Source organism: Saccopteryx bilineata, chromosome 3 (genome assembly GCF_036850765.1).
Source record: "Saccopteryx bilineata isolate mSacBil1 chromosome 3, mSacBil1_pri_phased_curated, whole genome shotgun sequence".
NCBI lineage: Eukaryota > Metazoa > Chordata > Mammalia > Chiroptera > Emballonuridae > Saccopteryx > Saccopteryx bilineata.
This window is the reverse complement of record NC_089492.1, coordinates 235,139,724-235,161,498: the sequence shown is the minus strand read 5'-3', so window position 1 is coordinate 235,161,498 and position 21,775 is coordinate 235,139,724. Positions and strand designations below refer to the sequence as shown.

Below are 21,775 nucleotides of genomic sequence, written 5' to 3'. Positions count from 1 at the left end.
AGTTGTAGAAACAATTACCTCTACCTCCTCCTCTCAGCAGTAATAGAATGTGCTCCTATTCCATTTCCTCATTTTGTTGGTGGGATAACTTACTACGTCCCACTCCTCAAGTGTCTGTAGAGAAAATTCACTTCAGTTGTTAGCAGGAAACAGTGTTGGGGAATGTTCCCTTTTGATTCCTCTCTGCTGCCAGGGCCAAGAGCAAAAGCATGTTATAGTGGGCAAAATTCATAGGAGAGAAGATGTTTACCTCAGTGAGCTCGTTAACCCATAAGAGATCTGGTAAGAAATGGATGGGTTTCCATGGGGAGAGGTTCATTCTACATTTTCTGGCTTAAAAAACACTTGTCTAGACAGATATGAAAAGTTTTACATGAGAGTCTCTTATTCAGAGGGAGGGTGGACTCAATTCTGAGATTTTTCCTGCCTTGTGAGTACATATGATAGAACAGTGGTTTGATAAGTCAGTTTCAACTCCACACTGTCCCTAGAGCAGGGGTCCCCAAACTTTTTACACAGGGGGCCAGTTCACTGTCCCTTAGACCGTTGGAGGGCCAGACTATAAAAAAAACTATGAACAAATCCCTATGCACACTGCACATATCTTATTTTAAAGTAAAAAAAAAAAAAACACCAAAAATCGGGAACAAATACAATATTTAAAATAAAGAACAAGTAAATTTAAATCAACAAACTGACCAGTATTTCAATGGGAACTATGGTCCTCTCACTGACCACCAGTGAAAGAGGTGCCCCTTCTGGGAAGTGCGGCGGGGCCAGATAAATGGCCTCAGGGGGCCGCATGCGGTCCTGGGCTGTAGTTTAGGGATCCCTGCCCTAGAGTGTCTCCTTTGTTTCCAAAGAGCTCAGTATAAAGCACTTGTTTCAACTACAAGCCATGGGGGAGAAGTGTTTACATAATATTAAAGCCCTACTAAGTATTAGATTTGCCCTTAGAGATAGCAATAAGTTTTTTTTTCCCCATCATTAATGACCCTTTATGAAGTCAGTGTTATTAGCCCATTTTTTTAAACCAACGAAACCATGGCTCAATGAGGGAAACTAGTATAAAGATACTCAGCTATTAAAGGACAGAGCTAAGATTTGAACTGTGGCTTATTTGTCTCCAAAACCTGTGTACATGGCATTAGTCTCTGTACTATCATGTAAGTACTAGTGCTATAGGTACCTGCCTTAAAGGTATATACACCTTTGGAATGATATTTACATTTCCCGCTCTAACAACACTCAGTTTTCTCTGGTTAAAACTCTCCTGTTCTTGTGCTACATTTAATCTGCTCCTTTCTCCTTGTTCTAAAACTAGAGAAGAACATACACTTCAAGCCACTGTCTCCTCTCAGGAAAATAAATGAGCCAACAGGGAGGTGATCGTGTCTTCCTCTCTCTGGGACTAAGTTCCCCTTACTGAAAGGTATTTCTTTGGGGCATCGAGTAGGTCATCCTGGCTGCAAAAGGAAGCAGAGAATTTTTAGGACATAGCAGAGCAGTAGGAGATATCACCAGAGCATTACTCACTGCTTAAAAGATATCCCAGCCTCTGACATCACAAGGAGACTGAGATTTCAGATCTACAGTGAAACTGGGGCGTGCCTTACTTGAACACAAGGAGGCAGATGTCCAATTCTAGATAGGTTTGGAAAGTCCCGTTTTGAGTAATTTGCTTCTTACGGTGTTTTGTTCAACTTAACCTACCTCAAATGAAACTTTGTGACTTAAGTGAAAGAACACTGAACTGGAACCCCGGAAACTAAATTTTAGTACCTGTACCGACCAGGTGTGTGACCTGAGGTAAAGCTTTTAACCTCAGACCTAGTCACCTTCATTTGGAATTGTTTTGAGTCTCTGAGTCTAAAATCCAATCTTAAAGATAGTTCAAACTTTCCAAATGGCTCCTGGCCAAGCAACAGTGTTATGTGGGTATTGGGATTGACAGCTTTTTGTCAGAGAAGAAATTATCCCAGGGCTGGTTACGGGTGAATCTGGAGTTCAAGCCCAGGTCTCACTGGACTGGCTCCAAACCCTGGGCTTCTTCCACTTCTTCCTACCCTGACATTAGGCCATATTATTGTTGTATAACATGATGTATCTTTATTATTTTCCTAATCCCTGCCATGCTTGTGACTGGTATAGTTCAATAGCAAATGGTTATAAGTGTTTATGGGCACTGAAGAAACAAAATGAAGGGGATACGGCCCCTCAGCTAAGCTTAAAAGCATTCTTGTCGGAGAGATTCTGGAACCAGATTGCCTGTGTGTGTGTAGATCCCAGTGCTACTGTTTATTAGGCTACTTACTTCTTAAACCTTTTGATAGTTTAGGCTATTCATCCCCACTTTCTTCATTTTTAATATCTTCCTTTTAGAGTTGTTATGAGGATTAAATGAGTTATTTATTATAAAACCCTTAAAATAGTGCCAGTCATAGAGCAATGACTGAAGACATAGTTGTTATTATTTCTATTATATATGTTTGTTAGCCCCCTTGTTCCAGGACTCTTAGCAAAACCCATTTGTGTTCATTGGCACTAAATAAGTGTTTGTTGGATTCAATTATTCAACAACTATTCACAATGTTTGTATTATGTGCAAAGCCCTCTACTGGATCCTTGGTAGAATCTAACAACCTACTTAGGAAAAGTCACTGTGTCTTGGAGCTTATCTAATTTGGAAAATTTTTCTCTTTAAATATTTTTTCTTGTGTGTATGTGGCCCTTGGTTAAAAAGGGATAAAGAAAGAACTGGACAAAAAGGAAAATATTCTACATATATACTTATTGACTTAATCAGATGAGCATTTGGAGGAAGAGGGACAATTAGTAGGCCAATGGGAAAATTAGTCTTTCTTAAAGTAGAAATCTCTTTTAGAACTCTTATGCTAGGCAAGTGTATACTGGCTAATTTTAATCGGTTGTCTGATCGATAGAGAGAAAGCCCCTCATTCTCTCACTCACCCATCCTCTGTTCATTCACTCTAAAAGCATCTAGTAAAGACTCATCATTACATGGATCAGGCATTGTGCTGGGCAATGGATATACAGGAATGAATAAGATAATGTCTTCTCCGGAGGAACTCACAGTCTTGTGGGGCAGACAAACATAAGTGGATTTGTAACACAGTGTGATAAGAACTTGCCTGAAGCATGAGTACAGTGTTCTGGTCACACAGAGGAAGGCAGTGATTAAGAGCAGAATCCTCTCCCAGGTACGAAAAACCCTCTGTACTGGGCTATGCCTAGGATATATATATATATAAATGAGTTATTATTGAATTTTTTTAATTATTACTTTTCATACATGAGACATTGATTATGCTGCTGAGTTGTTTTTTTTTAGTCATTTCAGCTTACATCAGCATGTTCGTTGAGCACCTATTATAGGTGTCTACCGCCATATCACCCTGAACACGCCGGATCTCTTCTCGACTGAGCCCCTTTATAACTAAGTGGATGAGGAGAATACAGATTACTTTTGACCAGGGCCACTGACACAAGGAAGGTAAAGGAAATATGATTTGAAATTTGCCTTAAAGGAGATATATGATTTCAAAAAGCAAAAGTGAAAAATACCATTCAAGAAAGCAGATCATGCTCAAACAAGGTTGCTCAAGAAGTATAGACTGGTTATCGAATGAAACTCATCCTAGGGGATTCATGAAAGGAAGGTGGGGGGTACATGTGGTGAGAGATTAAACAGGAAAGATGGATGGGAAAATAATACAAGGCTTTGTATACCTAGCAGAGGACTTGCGATTTTATTTTATGTGCAGCAAAGGGCCGCTGATACTTGTTTTGCTGGATGTGCACTATCAGGGCTTGGTTCCTCGGATGGCTCTAACGACAGAAAACAGTGTCAAGCTTAGAGTCAGAAAACATGAGAGAGAATTTCAATTCATCCATCTAATTGGCTGTGTGATCTTGAACAAGTTGCTGACTTTTTCTGAGATTTACTTTAGCCTCCTCATCTACACAGTGAGGAAGATGAAACATCCAAAAAAAAGCAGACACAGCAACAGCAAAAACAATCTGCATGACCAATATTTCTTATGCAGCATCAGGCTAGGCCATCTCTGTGCAGTGCTGAAGCCTCAGAACAACCCTGTGAGTTCTTAAAGGTTAAAAAGAAATGTATCATGGCCCTGGCCAGTCAGTTAGAGCTCAGTTAGTTTGAGCGTAGTCCCAAAATGACAAGGTTGTGGGTTTGATTCCCAGTCAGGGCACATACAGGAGGCAACCAATGAGTGCACAACTAAGTGGAACAACAAATGAATGCTTCTCTCTCTCTCTCTATCTCTCTCTCTCTTTCTCTCTTTCTCTCCTTCGTCCTCTCTCTGTCTCTCTAAAATCAATAAAAAGATTTAAAATAAATAAATAAGTTTACAATATGCCCCTTCATTTCACTCTAAGGTATCTACACAAAAGAACTGAGGATATATATTGTCACAAAGTTTTAAACACAGATGTTCTTAGCAGCATTTTTTATAATCAGAAAGGAGAAACAACCCAACCATCTATCAAATGGTGAACAGATAGATAAAAAGTGGCACGTCCATACAGTTAAATATTATTCAGCAGTAAAAAGGAACAATCTAAAGATGTATGCTTCGTATGACATGGATGTACCTCAAAAATACTATGCTCAGGGCCTCACCTGTGGTGGCCCAGTGGATCAATCATCGACTTGGAATGCTGAGGTCACTGGTTCAAAACCCTGGGCTTGTCCGGTCAAGGCACATATGGGAGTTAATGCTTCCTGCTCCTCTCTCCCTTTCTCTCTCTCTCTCTCTCTCTCTCTCTATCTCTCTCTCTTCCTCTCTAGCTCTCTCTCTGTCTCTCTTCTCTAAAAAAGAATAAATAAATAAAAATAATTTAAAAAAATATTATGCTCAGTGAAAAAAGCCAGCCATGAAATACCATAAAATATACTGCTCACAAAAATTAGGGGATATTCCAAAATGAATATGAGGTGATTAAAAAAAGTCTTTGATTTTTTTTTTTAAGATTTTTTTTTCCTTTTTTTTCTGAAGCTGGAAACGGGGAGGCAGTCAGACAGACTCCCGCATGCGCCCGACCGGGATCCACCCGGCATGCCCACCAGGGGGAGATGCTCTGCCCATCTGGGGCATTGCTCTGTTGCGACCGGAGCCACTCTAGCGCCTGAAGCAGAGGCCATACAGCCATCCCCAGTGCATGGGCCATCTTTGCTCCAATGGAGTCTCGGCTGTGGGAGGGGAAGAGAGAGACAGAGAGGAAGGAGAGGGGGAGGGGTGGAGAGGCAGATGTGTGCTTCTCCTGTGTGCCCTGGCCAGGAATCGAACCCAGGTCCCCCGCACACCAGGCTGACGCTCTACCACTGAGCCAACCGGCCAGGGCCTGATTTTTTTTTTTTTTTTTTGTATTTTTTTTCTGAAGCTGGAAACGGGGAGAGACAGTCAGACAGACTCCCGCATGCGCCCGACTGGGATCCAGCTGGCACGCCCACCAGGGGTGAAGCTATGCCCACCAGGGGGCATGCTCTGCCCATCTGGGGCCTTGCTCTACCGTGACCAGAGCCACTCTAGCACCTGGGGCAGAGGCCAAGGAGCCATCCCCAGCGCCCGGGCCATCTTTGCTTCAATGGAGCCTTGGCTGCGGGACGGGAAGAGAGAGACAGAGAGGAAGGAGGGGGGGTGGAGAAGTAAATGGGCGCTTCTCCTGTGTGCCCTGGCCGGGAATTGAACTGGGGTCCCCTGCATGCCAGGCCGAGGCTCTACCGCTGAGCCAACCGGCCAGGGCCGATTTTTTTTATTATTAAACAAGAACATCAGAAAAGCAAACGACAAGTCAAAGAAAATTATTCAATTATGCAAATGAGATGCAAAACCAACTTTTATTTCATTGGTGAAAATGCACTGTACAAAAGGCTGAAAGTGGACGTCACGGAAATGGCGCCGTGAGCAGCGCGTCCGACAGCTCTCCCCTAAATCACAACAAATTTATCAACTAGAAACAGAAAAATTTATCCTCGGAGCATTCCGGAGTTCCACACAAACTGATAGCGAAAGGACTGTTATCACTTGAATCTGAGAGACGAGGGTGTGGAGGAATCTACCACAGGGACGTTCTTTCAAACCGCAAGGAAGTGCGCCTGTGGTGAGTCAGCCCATATACTTGGGAACCGCGAGCCGCTGCGAGTGGCCGACGTGAGCCGCCACCGCAAGCCGCCGCGAGCCCCCGCGAGCCGCGGCCGCCGCAAACCGCCACTGCGAGCGGCCGCCGCGAGCCGCCGCGAGCAGCCACGCGCGCGCCCGGTCAGGTTGAGCACCGCTGAGGTTCCCAGCGGCCCGCACACTGCAAGTGGGGGTCGCCGGCCACCGGTGCCCAGAGCGCCCCATTCGCGCGCGTGCCTTGGGCATTCCACGCGCCCAGGGCGCCCTGCTGGCCCGCACACCCAGGGGGCTCCATTATCCTGCGCCTGGTGCGGTCCAGCCGCCAGCAGCGGGGCGAGCGGGAGAGGCTTGGGAGATTCTCTCCGTGGGCGGGGCACCTCACCCAGCCATTCAGGCTAACAATCAAGCGTTGGGGGAGGGGCACGCGCAGGCAGCCTAAAATACCTTCGGAAGCACAGCTGCGTCCCAATCACTGAAATTAGCTTAACCCATGAAATCTGCGCACCCTCGGTTCTATTTGATAAGATCTCTCTCAGTTCAGCGATCCAAGACAAGAGGCGTGATATTTTTTAGTGCCTCTCGCTAAAGGGGCGGGGGCAACTTCTGATTGATAGAGCCTCCATATTCAGGGATAAACGCTAACAAGAAGGACTTGGCAGATAATAAGGTCTATACTACACTAGTCGTAAGCAGAGACTAGTGCCTCTTCTTCCCTGCAAAAACAGGCTACAAAGTGTGGAAAGCCTGGGTTGAGAGGTCCAACTAAATGATAGGCGCTGAACAGTCACCTTGACAACAATTGACTCCCACCCCCGCCTGATTACACTGGAGGCCCTGACTGTCAGAGCCTTTCCCAAAGCCTTGCACTGAGTGGGGATAGAGTGGGGATTTCCCAGCTCTTTGAGCCTCTTACTCCCCAGGCAGAAGCAGTTGCAGCCTTATAGCTGGATCACCAGGCTGCTAATTCAGAAAGGGGGGACTAGGAGAGAGAATCCAGGAAAGCAAACTCTCTCATCGTTGGACCCTGCAAACGCCAACAAGCCTTTACTTCCAGCAAGACTAAAGCCAATTATATGACATTGCCATAGAATCCCATCAACTGCAAATCCCTACCTAAGAGTGACACAGGGGCAGAGCCTGGGGTACAGAGTCACCGACCAGGAAGAGGGAGAGAAAAGAAAAAGGAAGAAGTTAACCTCTCAAAATCAAGAAAAACCCACAGACTTTACAACTTGATCCACTAATTTTTTGTTGTTGTTGTTGTTTGTTTCTTCTATCTTTTTGCCTTTATATCCTCCACCTCGGTCCTTCTATTCTCTGCCCATCTCATGCTTCCCCTTTCTTGAACTACACTACCCATGAGTGTTGCATTTTATTTTTCTTCTTTATCCTCACCCTCCTTTAAGGTTATACTCCAAAACACTTAACTCTCACTCTCTCCTCTTTTGTTTTGTTTTTTTTTCTCTTGCTTTATTTTGTTTTTTTCTTCCTATTTTATTTCTTCCTTCATTGTTCTCTTTTTCTTATTTTTTCCTTTCTATTTGTTTTTTCTTTCCTCATTTTACTTTCATCCCATATAATCCTCAATCACGAACAAATAAGTTAATTTGGGACTCAAGGCTTTTTTTTGGCTTTATTTCTCTTTTTTGCTTTTGTTTTTTATTTTTTTTTATTTTTTCTTGTTTGCTTATTTTTGTGGCATTTTGGGTCCTCCCAACCCAAGGTCTCCATTGTATTTAGTCTTCGCTCCACTTAATACAGCAGATTTTTACTTATTATTTTTATTTTTTCTTCTTTATTATTCTTTTTTGGTCCTTTTTTCTGGTTCCCTCTTATCCCTCTCATTATATCTCTTAGTTGACTATCACTTACAAGCAAATCATCTTATGCTTGTCTAAGATTTTCTTCCTTTTTTTTTTTTTTTTTTTTTTGCATTTAGTAGGCCCCTACTTCCTTTTTTTTTGCCCCTTGAACTCTTCACCCCAAATCAGGCCCTCCATTATAGGCACAATATTTCCCTGAGGAGGGGAGAGGAGGGAAAGAAAAGAGAAAAAAAAAGGGGGAAATAATAAATTATTACTGGTTTTTTTTGTGGGGTGTTTTACCTTTTTTTTTTTTTTTTTTACTTTTTACTCTTTATTAATTCTAATTAGTGCTATCAATAAGACCACCCTCAGATGCCAATAAGAAAGAGGAAATCGAATATTATGGATACAAAAGAAAGAGAGGTAACACAAATAGATGTGGAAAAATCTATGGAGAAAAGACTTAACATATTGGAAGCCTTGGAGCTAAATGACAGAGAATTTAAAATAGAAATCTTAAAAATACTCAGAGAGATACAAGAAAACACAGAAAGGCAATATAGGGAGATCAGAAAACAACTCAATGAACACAAAGAATATATTACCAAGGAAATTGAAACTATAAAAACAAATCAAACAGAAATGAAAAACTCAATTCACGAGCTGAAAAACGAGGTAACAAGCTTAGCTAACAGAACAGCCCAGATTGAAGATAGGATTAGTGAAATAGAAGACAAACAACTTGAGGCACAACAGAGAGAAGAAGAAAGAGACTCAAAAATAATAAAAAACGAGAAAGCCCTACAGGAATTGTCTGACTCCATCAGAAAGAATAACATAAGAATAATAGGTATATCAGAGGGAGAAGAGAAAGAAAATGGAATGGAGAATATACTCAAACAAATAATAGACGAGAACTTCCCAAGCCTGTGGAAGGAACTAAAGCCTCAAATTCAAGAAGCAAACAGAACACCAAGTTTTCTTAACCCCAACAAACCCACTCCAAGGCACATCATAATAAAGATGACACAAACCAATGACAAAGAAAAAATTCTCAAGGCAGCCAGGGAAAAGAAGAGTACAACATATAAAGGAAGGCCTATTAGATTATCATCAGATTTCTCAGCAGAAACTCTACAAGCTAGAAGAGAGTGGACCCCAATATTTAAAGCCCTGAAAGAGAGCAACTTTCAGCCAAGAATACTATACCCATCAAAGCTATCCTTCAAGTATGAAGGAGATATAAAAACATTCACAAATACAGAAAAGATGAGAGAATTTATCAACAGAAAGCCCCCACTCCAGGAAATACTAAGGGGGGTTTTCCAACCAGATTCAAAGAACAAAAGAAAACAACACCACAAGTAACAGCTCCACCAAGAACACAATAAAACCAAACTTAAACTGTGACAACAAAGGAAAAAAAGGGGGGAGAGGATGGAGATTAACAGTAGCAAAGGATGATGAAGTGCAGAAATACTTATAAGATAGGGTACTACAATGAATATGGTAGGTACCCTTTTCATTACTTAATGGTAACCACCCTTAAAAAAACCACCACAAAAACACTTGACTTAAAAAAGGTAGCAACAGAGGAAAGAAGTATGGAACACAAACAAACAAAAACAAATGATAGAAAAACAAAAGAGAATAATCAAACTAGATACAAAACTAACAGAAAGCAATTTATAAAATGGCAGTAGGGAACCCACAAGTGTCAATAATTACACTAAATGTAAATGGATTAAACTTACCAATAAAAAGACACAGAGTAGCAGAATGGATTAAAAAAGAAAATCCAACTATATGCTGCCTACAAGAAACACATCTAAGCAACAAGGATAAAAACAAATTCAAAGTGAAAGGCTGGAAAACAATACTCCAAGCAAACAACACCCAAAAAAAAGCAGGTGTAGCAATACTCATATCTAATAATGCTGACTACAAGACAGAAAAAGTACTCAGAGACAAAAATGGTCATTTCATAATGATTAAGGGGAAGTTGAATCAAGAAGACATAACAATCCTTAATATATATGCACCAAACCAAGGAGCACCAAAATATATAAGACAGCTACTTCTTGACCTTAAAACAAAAACTAACAAAAATACAATCATACTTGGAGACCTCAGTACACCGCTGACAGCTCTAGATCGGTCATCCAAACAGAGAATCAATAAAGATATAGTGGCCTTAAACGAAATACTAGAACACCTGGATATGATAGACATCTACAGGACACTTCATCCCAAAGAGACAGAGTATACATTTTTCTCTAGTGTACATGGAACATTCTCAAGAATTGACCATATGTTGGGCCACAAAGACAATATCAGCAAATTTAGAAAAATTGAAATTGTACCAAGCATATTTTCTGATCATAAAGCCTTGAAACTAGAATTCAACTGCAAAAAAGAGGGGGAAAAACCCACAAAAATGTGGAAACTAAACAACATACTTCTAAAAAATGAATGGGTCAAAGAAGAAATAAGCGCAGAAATCAAAAGATATATACAGACAAATGAAAATGAAAATACGACATATCAGAATCTCTGGGATGCAGCAAAAGCAGTAATAAGAGGAAAGTTCATATCACTTCAGGCCTATATGAACAAACAAGAGAGAGCCGAAGTAAACCACTTAACTTCACACCTTAAGGAACTAGAAAAAGAAGAACAAAGACAACCCAAAACCAGCCGAAGAAAGGAGATAATAAAAATCAGAGCAGAAATAAATGAAATAGAGAACAGAAAAACTATAGAAAAAATCAATAAAACAAGGAGCTGGTTCTTTGAAAAGATCAACAAAATTGACAAACCCTTGGCAAGACTCACCAAGGAAAAAAGACACAGGACTCAAATAAATAAAATCCAAAATGAAAGAGGAGAGATCACCACAGACATCATAGAAATACAAAGAATTATTGTAGAATACTATGAAAAATTATATGCCACCAAATACAACAACCTAGAAGAAATGGATAAATTCCTAGAACAATACAACCTTCCTAGACTGAGTCATGAAGAAGCAGAAAGCCTAAACAGACCAATCAGCAGGGAGGAAATAGAAAAAACTATTAAAAATCTCCCCAAAAATAAAAGTCCAGGCCCAGACGGTTATACTAGTGAATTCTATCAAACATTCAAAGAAGACTTGGTTCCTATTCTACTCAAAGTCTTCCAAAAAATTGAAGAAGAAGCAATACTTCCAAACACATTTTATGGGGCCAACATAACCCTCATACCAAAACCTGGCAAGGATGGCACAAAGAAAGAAAACTACAGACCAATATCTCTAATGAATACAGATGCTAAAATACTAAACAAAATACTGGCAAACCGAATACAACAACATATTAAAAAAATAATACATCATGATCAAGTGGGATTCATCCCAGAATCTCAAGGATGGTTCAACATACGCCAAACAGTTAACGTAATACACCATATCAACAAAACAAAGAACAAAAACCACATGATCTTATCAATAGATGCAGAAAAGGCTTTTGATAAAATACAACACAATTTTATGTTTAAGACTCTCAACAAAATGGGTATAGAAGGAAAATATCTCAACATGATAAAGGCCATATATGATAAACCATCAGCCAACATCCTATTAAACGGCATAAAACTGAGGACTTTCTACCTTAAATCAGGAACAAGACAGGGTTGTCCACTCTCTCCACTCTTATTCAACGTGGTGCTAGAAGTTCTGGCCAGAGCAATCAGACAAGACAAAGAAATAAAAGGCATCCATATCGGAAAAGAAGAAGTAAAGCTATCACTTTTTGCTGATGATATGATCCTATACATCGAAAACCCGAAGAACTCCACAAAAAGATTATTAGAAACAATAAACCAATACAGTAAGGTCGCAGGATACAAAATTAACATACAAAAGTCCATAGCCTTTCTATATGCCAACAATGAAATATTAGAAAACGAACTCAAAAAAATAATCCCCTTCACGATTGCAACAAAAAAAATAAAATACCTAGGAATAAACATAACAAAGAACGTAAAGGACCTATATAATGAAAATTACAAAGCATTGTTAAGGGAAATCGAAAAAGATACAATGAGATGGAAAAATATTCCTTGTTCTTGGATAGGAAGAATAAATATAATCAAAATGGCCATATTACCCAAAGCAATATACAAATTTAATGCAATTCCCATCAAAATCCCTATGAGATTTTTTAAAGAAATGGAACAAAAAATCATCAGATTTATATGGAACTATAAAAAACCCCGAATAGCCAAAACAATCCTAAGGAAAAAGAATGAAGCTGGGGGCATTACAATACCTGACTTTAAACTATATTATAGGGCCACGATAATCAAAACAGCATGGTATTGGCAGAAAAATAGACACTCAGACCAATGGAACAGAATAGAAAGCCCAGAAATAAAACCACATATATATGGTCAAATAATCTTTGATAAAGGGGCCAACAACACACAATGGAGAAAAGAAAGCCTCTTCAACAAATGGTGTTGGGAAAACTGGAAAGCCACATGCAAAAGAATGAAACTCGACTACAGCCTGTCCCCGTGTACTAAAATTAATTCAAAATGGATCAAAGACCTAAATATAAGACCTGAAACAATAAAGTACATAGAAGAAGACATAGGTACTAAAATCATGGACCTGGGTTTTAAAGAACATTTTATGAACTTGACTCCAATGGCAAGAGAAGTGAAGGCAAAGATAAATGAATGGGACTACATCAGAATTAAAAGTTTTTGCTCAGCAAGAGAAACTGATATCAAAATAAACAGACAGCCAACTATATGGGAACTGATATTTTCAAACGACAGCTCAGATAAGGGCCTAATATCCAAAATTTACAAAGAACTCATAAAACTCAACAACAAACAAACAAGCAATCCAATAAAAAAATGGGAAGAGGACATGAACAGACACTTCTCCCAGGAAGAGATACAAATGGCCAACAGATATATGAAAAGATGCTCAGCTTCATTAGTTATTAGAGAAATGCAAATCAAAACTACAATGAGATACCACCTCACCCCTGTTAGATTAGCTATTATCAACAAGACGGGTAATAGCAAATGTTGGAGAGGCTGTGGAGAAAAAGGAACCCTCATTCACTGTTGGTGGGACTGTAAAGTAGTACAACCATTATGGAGGAAAGTATGGTGGTTCCTCAAAAAACTGCAAATAGAACTACCTCATGACCCAGCAATCCCTCTCCTGGGTATATACCCCAAAACCTCAGAAACATTGATACGTGAAGACACATGTAGCCCCATGTTCATTGCAGCACTGTTCACAGTGGCCAAGACATGGAAACAACCAAAAAGCCCTTCAATAGAAGACTGGATAAAGAAGATGTGGCACATATACACTATGGAATACTACTCAGCCATAAGAAATGATGACATCAGATCATTTACAGCAAAATGGTGGGATCTTGATAACATTATAAGGAGTGAAATAAGCAAATCAGAAAAAAACAAGAACTACATGATTCCATACATTGGTGGAACATAAAAATGAGACTAAGAGACATGGACAAGAGTGTGGTGGTTACCAAGGGGGGGGGGGGGAGGGAGGACATGGGAGGGAGGGAGCGAGAGAGTTAGGGGGGAGGGGGAGGGGCACAGAGAACTAGATAGAGGGTGACGGAGGACAATCTGACTTTGGGCGAGGGGTTTGCAACATAATTTGATGACAAAATAACCTAGACATGTTTTCTTTGAATATATGTACCCTGATTTATTAATGTCATCCCATTACCATTAATAAAAATTTATTAAAAAAAAAAAAAGGCTGAAAGTACTGGAGTATCTGCATGTTCCTTATCTCCTAACTTTTGTAAGCAGTGTATATGATATTTGCATGAAATGTCCTAGAAAAGTAAAGATATGAAGGCAAAAAGTGGGGCAAGAGAGAGAGGTTAACAGTTAAAGGTACAGGATCATAGTGTAGTGATGAAAAAGTTTTTAAGCTGATTTATAATGATGGTTGCACAACTTAGTAAATCTACTAACATCATTGACTTGTACACTTGGAAAAGGTGAAATGTGTCTCAATAAAGTTATTTTAAAAACAAAAACAACTCTGTAAAGTAGGGACATTTTTTCAGATATTATTAAAATTTTAATGGTTTTCTTCACTTTTTATTTTAATTTTTCAATTACAGTTTCTTTTCAATAATTTTGTATTGGTTTCAGCTATACAGCATGGTGGTTAGACAACTGTAAACTTTACAAAATATTTCTCCCAATATTTCCAGTACTCCCTGGCACCACACATAGTTATCTCAATATTATTGACCTTAGTCCCTGTGCCATCCTTTACATGTATTAGGGACTGTTCTTATTTCACTGTACAGAAGAGGATATTGACTTTCTCAAAGTCTCCATTTAGAAGAAGAGGACTCATGAATGTGTTAACCCACTTTATTTTGGTAATCATTTCACAATACATCAAATTGTGTATCAAATCACCACTTTGAACACCTTAAACTTATACAATGTTATACATCAATTTTATCTCAAGAAAGCTTGCAGGGGCAGCTTGCAGGGTGGGGGTGGGGAGAGAAGGAGTGGATCTAGAATTCAAACTTTCTGCCTGATTCTTAGCCCATGCTCTTGGCTACTGTTCATACTGCACCCCTTCTTATTTCACAAAGTGTTGGCGAGAAGTAAGTATCAGATCCATATTTGACCACATTATGCACAGAGCAGGCATATGGTGGTCTCTTAGAAAAAGCTTAGCTGATTCTGACTGTGGCAGCCGTTGGCCAACTGGATGGGAGGAGTCTAAAGGAGGCCAACTGTACAGTTGCCCAGGCAGAAGGTACTAGGAGCCTGCCCAGGGTATTGTCCAAAGGAAAGAACAGAAAATATAAAAGGAAGCCCAGCTAGAGTTATGCTCTTACTCTTGACATATTTTAACTTCTCTAAACAAACTTGTAGGACTCTTGGTGCTATTAAGAGAAAAGACAAAGAACAGAGGTCTTTCTTTCCTTCAGCACACAGCTGACACACATTCCCATCATAAATTTTGTAATTCAGGATGTAAAACCAAATTCAACAACCCAGCCCAGCCAGAAGGTTAAATAAATAAGTACTAAATAAATAAATGCAGATTTTTTTTCCTTTGCCCATGAGTCGACATAGAAGATGCTACGTGCGTCTATGAATTGAAGTCTTCTAGTGAGTTTTTCTCTCTAAGTAAGAGAGAAGTTGTGGGAGTTGGGGGGACAGCCTACTCAGGACTATGAGTTGAAATTTTGAGGAATTGAAACTTTTTGTATGTTTTGTTTTACATTTTTCCATTATGAGCACTATCATTAATAATAACTCTGAATCCCAAGTGAGAGCTTGGTGTAACATCTCATCTTTTATTTTAAAATGCTATTAAAACACAGAAGGCAGAAACATGGTCCATGGCCTTGGCAGATTAAGGAATAAATTACTGTATGAGGTTTCTTCCTGAGTTACTTACTATAAGTGATCCTTAGTGACCCAGATGTGTTTGCCTCATGGTGAAACTTTATTATTAATAAACCCACATTTCTCCAGAACAAACAAGGCAGCATGGCAAACAGTGGTGTTTGCTCTGTATACATTTGGGTAGGCTTTTCATCACTTCCAAGGACGAAGGCCCTGGTGCTTTTCATTCCACTGGTGGGAAAAACATGTCAGAATTCAGCTTGCCTATTTTGGCAACATAAACATAAAACCATCTGTGGTCATGACGTCAGGACTCCTCATTTCACAAAGCTTGGTAGGAGCGGATGGGGCTGTGAGGTTCCTTTGGGAGGACAATATTGAATCTGGAAGTGCATAAGACCTGGGCCATGTGGTAAAAAGAGCATTCAGAACGTCTCCTGGTTTTATGCCATTCAGTCTTTGAGTCACAGTCTCCTAAGAGCCAGGAAAAGTCAGTGGATGTCTGGTATAGTAATTAAGTGTTCAGGCTTGAAGAAGCTTGACATGGCAAATCTTAAATGTAGCAAAACTAACACTTCCAGTTCTGTTAGCTGGTAAGAGAACTCAACCAGTCACAACTCATTCAAGATCCTGTTTATGGAATACAGACTGTCTTGTGTACCACTGTCACAAAAAACACTATAGGGATGTTAAATTAGAATCCCAATTCTCATGGAGATGACAATGAGTACGGGTGGGGATGAAATTTAAATGTGAAACATTTAAACATCTAAATAACAATAGAAGTGATAGCTAGGGTTTCTACCTCAGTGAAGCCTTTCTTTTTTTTAAATCTTATTTTTATTAATTTTAATGCAGTGACATTGATAAATCAGGGTACATATGTTCTGAGAAAACATCTCCAGATTATTTTGACCTTTGATTATGCTGCATACCCCTCACTCAAAGTCAAATCGTCCTCCATCACCTTCTATCTGGTTTTCTTTGTGCCCCTACACTCCCCCCACTCCCTCCCTCTCCTTCCTCGCCCCTTCCCCACCCCTCCACCCCACTCCCTGTTACCATCACATTCTTGTCCATGTCTCTGAGTCTCATTTTTATGTCCCATCTATGTATGGATTCATATAGTTCTTAGTTTTTTTCTAATTTACTTATTTCACTCCGTATAATGTTATCAAGGTCCATCTGTGTTATTATAAATGATCCGATGTCATCATTTCTTATGGCTGAGTAGTATTCCATAGTATATATGTACCAAAGCTTTGTAATCCACTCGTCCTCTGACGGACACTTGGGCTGTTTCCAGATCTTCGCTATTGTGAACAATGCTGCTATAAACATGGGGGTGCATTTCTCCTTCTGGAACCGTTCTATGGTGTCCTTGGGGTATATTCCTAAAAGTGGGATGGCTGGGTCAAAAGGCAGTTCGATTTTCAATTTTTTGAGGAATCTCCATACTGTTTCCACAGTGGCTGCACCAGTCTGCATTCTCACCAGCAATGCAGAAGGGTTCCCTTTTCTCCACATCCTCGCCAGCACTTATTCTGTGTTGTTTTGTTGATGAGCGCCATTCTGGCTGGTGTGAGGTGATATCTCATTGTGGTTTTAATTTGCATTTCTCTAATGACTAATGATGTTGAGCATTTTTTCATATGCCTATTGGCCATCTGTATATCCTCTTTGGAGAAGTGTCTATTCATTTCTTTTGCCCATTTTTTGATTGGATTGTTTGTCTTTCTGGTGTTGAGATTTACAAGTTCTTCATAAATTTTGGTTATTAACCCCTTATCAGACATATTGTCAAATATGTTCTCCCATTGTGTAGTTTGTCTTTTTATTCTGTTCTTATTGTCTTTGGCCATGCAAAAGCTTTTTAATTTGATATAGTCCCATTTGTTTATCCTGTCTTTTATTTCACTTCCCCGTGGAGATAAATCAGCAAATATATCGCTGCGAGAAATGTCAGAGAGCTTATTACTGCCTATGTTTTCTTCTAAGATGCTTATGGTTTCACATCTTACATTTAAGTCTTTTATCATTTTGAGTTTATTTTTGTGAATGGTGTAAGTTGGTGGTCTAGTTTCATTTTTTTGCAGGTTGCTGTCCAATTTTCCCAACACCATTTGTTGAAGGCTGTCTTTACTCCATTGTATTTCCTTACCTCCTTTGTCAGTGAAGCCTTTCATGGCTGTCCCACCTCTACCACCTGTCAGCTGAGGTGTCTCTGAACCCCCCCCCCCACCACAATTTGCTCTAATGGAAAATCAGATTATGGAAAGGCTACTTTAGTTTAAGAGCCAGAAACTTTTTAATCAGCAACTGCTGAGGTATTAGCTGGGTTGTAAACTCCCTGAGGACAACACTGCTCCATCATTGTATATCTCAGAAGCCAGCACCGGGTCTGACATTTCGTAGGCTCTTGATAAACATCTGATGTTGGGTACATGAATAAGCTGAGTAGCTCTAGCCAAGTTAACCTCTAAATTGAGTTACTTCTGATGAACAGGAGTAATCTCACCTACCTTACAGGAGCTGAGAGGTTGCTAGAATGCTGGTTGAGAACGGAGATCCTCGAGCCTCATCTGCCTGGGTCCAACTTCTGGCTGTTATTTATTAGCTCTATGATTTTAAGCAAATAACTTGTTTTTGCTTCAGTTACCCAAACTATCAAATAAGGATAATAATACAACCTGCATCTTAGATTTGTTATAAGGGTTAAACAATTATTATTTGTATAGCCCTTAGACTAGGGCCTGGTGCAAAATATATACTGTGAAAATATTTGTTATAAAAGAAATAGAAAATGGGTTTGTAGTGAGAATTAATGAGCATTAATGTTATAAAAATGCTTAAGATGGTCTGGTGTAAAAGATGCTGAATAAATGTTAGTTCAAAGAACTTACTGTTTGATCCCTATTTTCTAATACCCAGTGCCTGGCTCATAATAACAGTACAAAATATGATAGAATACAATTATCAAGTGTGTGCCATAAACTTTGTGAGGATCATGAGGACCTTCTGGGTGAGAAATCTGGGGAGGCATTTCATCAAGGACAGGGAATTAAAGCTGGATCTCGATTAGGAGTTAAACAGATAGGGGTAAGGATTTCACAGAGGAGGCATAGAATCTGCATAAAACTGGAGGAAGGAAAGATCCCGTCACAGTCATGGGACACACCATCATCAACAGGACTTGGCACCACTTTCTGGGAGAATAATTTGTCACGGTCCAGCTTTTTAAGTGAGTTGGCCAAAGCTCTGTTTCAGTTCTGTGGTTTCAACTGGTCAGATTAACACTTTGATGACTCCTTATTTATTCACTTATTCACTCACTTATTAAAGAAGTATTATGTAGATTCCACTATGTGTCACCTATTTTGTTAGGCAGAGGTGAATAAAACAGAAATGGACCTCATCCCTTTTGAAACAGAAGGGAGAGGCAGACTATACACAAGAAAATAAACAAGTTTTGCTTAGTGTTTTAAAGGGTATTAAGAGGTCAGAGAAGTAAGAAATAATGGGAGGGGAAAGGAAGTTGTTTAGATAGGAAATGAGAAAAGGTCTCTTTAAGGAGGTGACATTTCACCCGAAGCTTGAAAGATAAGAAAAAAAGAGACTATTCCAGGCAGAGAAACAGAATGTTCAAAAGTCTTGCACTTGGTGCATTTGAGAAAGAAGCCCGGTATGGCTGGTGTGGAGTGAGCTGGGGGAGAACAGTAGGAAATAGGGTTGAGGATGGGAAGGGGCCGGTTCTTGTAGAGCTTTATTAAAGCAAATTGATAAGGCACGGAAATAGTAAAAAAAAAAAAAGTGTGTGTGTGTGTGTGGGGGGGGGGGTTAATGTTACATAACTTTCTAAACCTCATGCAGACATTAGAGTGGATAATAAACTGAATTGGATGTGAGAGGAATGTGGAAGTAGTCTAGGTAAAAGGTGATGGTTGCTTCATCTAAGATGGTAGATAAACAAGGATAAAGAGAAGTGGGCAACATTGCAATATACTTTAGAGATGGAATAGATGAGACTTGGAAATGGATTAGATGGGGAGGGGTAAAGATAGAAACATTAAGAGAAAAAAAAAGAACCAAGAATGAAATGCAGGTTTCTGACTTCAGCCACTGCATGGGTGTTGATGCCACTCACTAAAAATAGATACAGTTAGAACAGGCAGTTTTGGAGGGTGGGGTGGGAAGGAAATCAAGAGTTTGGTCTTAGCTGTTAACTTTGAGTATTGTGATGCATCCTAGAAGAGAAGTTCTGTAGGTATAGGAAAGGTTAGGCTAAAGATCTAAATTTGGAGTTTTCAGTATACAAATTGTGAATAAAGCTGTGGGCATGAGTGAGAGTATATAGGGAGGATACAAGTCCAGGACAATATCCATGGAAAAGGGCAACATTCAGATACTGAGGAGAGGAGAACACTGGGAAGAAGACTGAGATGGAATGATCAAAGAGGTAAGAGAAAACTCTGGAGAATGTGATGTCATAGAACTTGAAAGAGGAGAGTGTTTTTAAAAGTAGATAGCCACCAACTGTATTGAAATACGCTGAGGATAAAAAAAAATGACTGCTCAATTTGGTAACATGAAAGCCATTGATGATCTTGACAAGAGCAGATGTATAGGGCTTATAAGGATAGAAGCCAGATTCAGAGTGAGTTGAACACTTGAGGATAGTAAATCATGTTTGTATGCTGCTGAAAAAAATCAGAGAGAAGGAGAGGTTACTGATGGGGGAGGGGGGTAATTAAAGAGACAATGCTAAGAAGGCAAAGGCCAGTGGGTTGAGAGATTGGTTTTTGGCTGGAGCAGGGATGCTTTCTCAGGTGAAAGAGCAGAGGAAAGAAATGTGTTCAGGCAAAGGTAACAATAATCATCATTATTTTTATACTTATCAATAGTCACTGTAGCCCAGAAATGTTCTAAGTAGTTTTCATTTATTAACTCATTTAATCCTCATAAGACTCTTATGAGATAGGTCTGTACACTTAGTCAATCAAAAGAGAGAGTTCTCAGCCCATAGTTTAAACTGTGGAAGGGACAGCAGATGGGAAGTTTAAGGAGAGAAAGGTAGGACATAGTGTCACAGATGTCTAAGTACCCAAGGGAACTTGTAGGCAGTATTGAGAGTTCATTTGAGATTTGAAATCATGAATACTTGGTAAATCTATCACAAAATCAAATGGGACTTCTTCAACTTTCAGTAATCATACTTCAGTGACCTGACTTAATTGATGCTTAATTTGGAATCAGGGGTAGTTTCCAATGGCAGCAGTAATCAAATACTCTACTATCCCCAGTAACATTCTAGCCTCTAGTAAACTCTCATGAAGTTGCTTTGGAGACTTGACCACAAGAAGCCCTCCACCTACCCCCCACCTATGATGTTCCAGCCCAGATGGAGGAACCACGGCCTCAATGAGAAAATGATATTTAAAATGACCCACAGCAGACCATTAGAATGATGACAGAAATTGGCCAGGTCCGAACCATATACTTAGAAGAGATCCAAGCTCTGTCCCACTCTACATCACAGCTTACCAGGTTCCTATCAGTAACAGTGGCACTTCTACCCCAAAATCACCATTAACTTTCCCCACTGCCAAGATCTCCTGAATGGGGATCAGAGAAGGCATTTAATTGACAACAAAAAGCAATCGATAGCTAAGTCTATTGAGTAACTGTTTTGTATCAGGCTCTGGGCTAAGTGCTTTAATCTTCAACACAACACAGTAAGGAAGGTATTCTTATCAGTCCGTATTAAACTGAGCTTTAAGAAGATTAAATAATTTCTCTAAATCGGGAAGCTAACAAGGGGAGAAGCCAAGAGTTGAATCCAGTAAGTCTAACTGCTGAACTTTGGCTCCTTAACAAGTATAGTATAATAGCAAATCAGTGAGCATCCTTGGCAGATGCAACTATTGTGTATATCAGTGTGTTATCATATGTTGTCACTATTCTATAAATTTTACTCAGAAACACCTGATTTTTATTATCAACTATATTGAGACTGGTTTCTACCCTCTCCTGTTCTCAAAATGAGGAACTAATACTTCAGGGATGATTATATAATTGATGGGTTTTATTCATATTTCCCTCTTTCAGAGCAACCAGCCTGTTAAAAAAAAAAGAACTTATAATTGTTGGTTTTTACAAGTCTCATAACCTATGTTAAGACAATTTCCCCTGAAGTCAAATGTGTTGACACAAATTACATAGCCTAAGCTGAGTTTCATGAGCCCTGAGGTCTGGCAATAACCTAATCTTTTCCAAGCCTGTAATTATGAATCCAGATTTGATCTTTATAACAAATTCTAAGATAATTGAGGTCAATAAGAACATTTTAGGCTTGATATCTGGGCAATTTTAACTGTC

General features: G+C 39.5%; 1 protein-coding gene across 4 annotated transcripts in view; it reads left to right on the top strand.

Annotated features, from left to right (window-relative positions):
• The window catches only part of PDE4B (phosphodiesterase 4B), a 549,769-nt gene that overhangs the window by 445,316 nt on the left and 82,678 nt on the right, over positions 1-21,775 (top strand). For 2 of the 4 annotated variants that reach the window (XM_066268962.1, XM_066268961.1), the window contains exon 1: positions 19,253-19,856. The exons of the other annotated variants lie outside the window; for them this stretch is intronic. The gene's annotated coding sequence lies outside the window, so the exon portion shown is untranslated. Of the gene's footprint in view, positions 1-19,252; positions 19,857-21,775 lie in introns of those variants that run through there. 4 annotated transcript variants of the gene reach the window in all.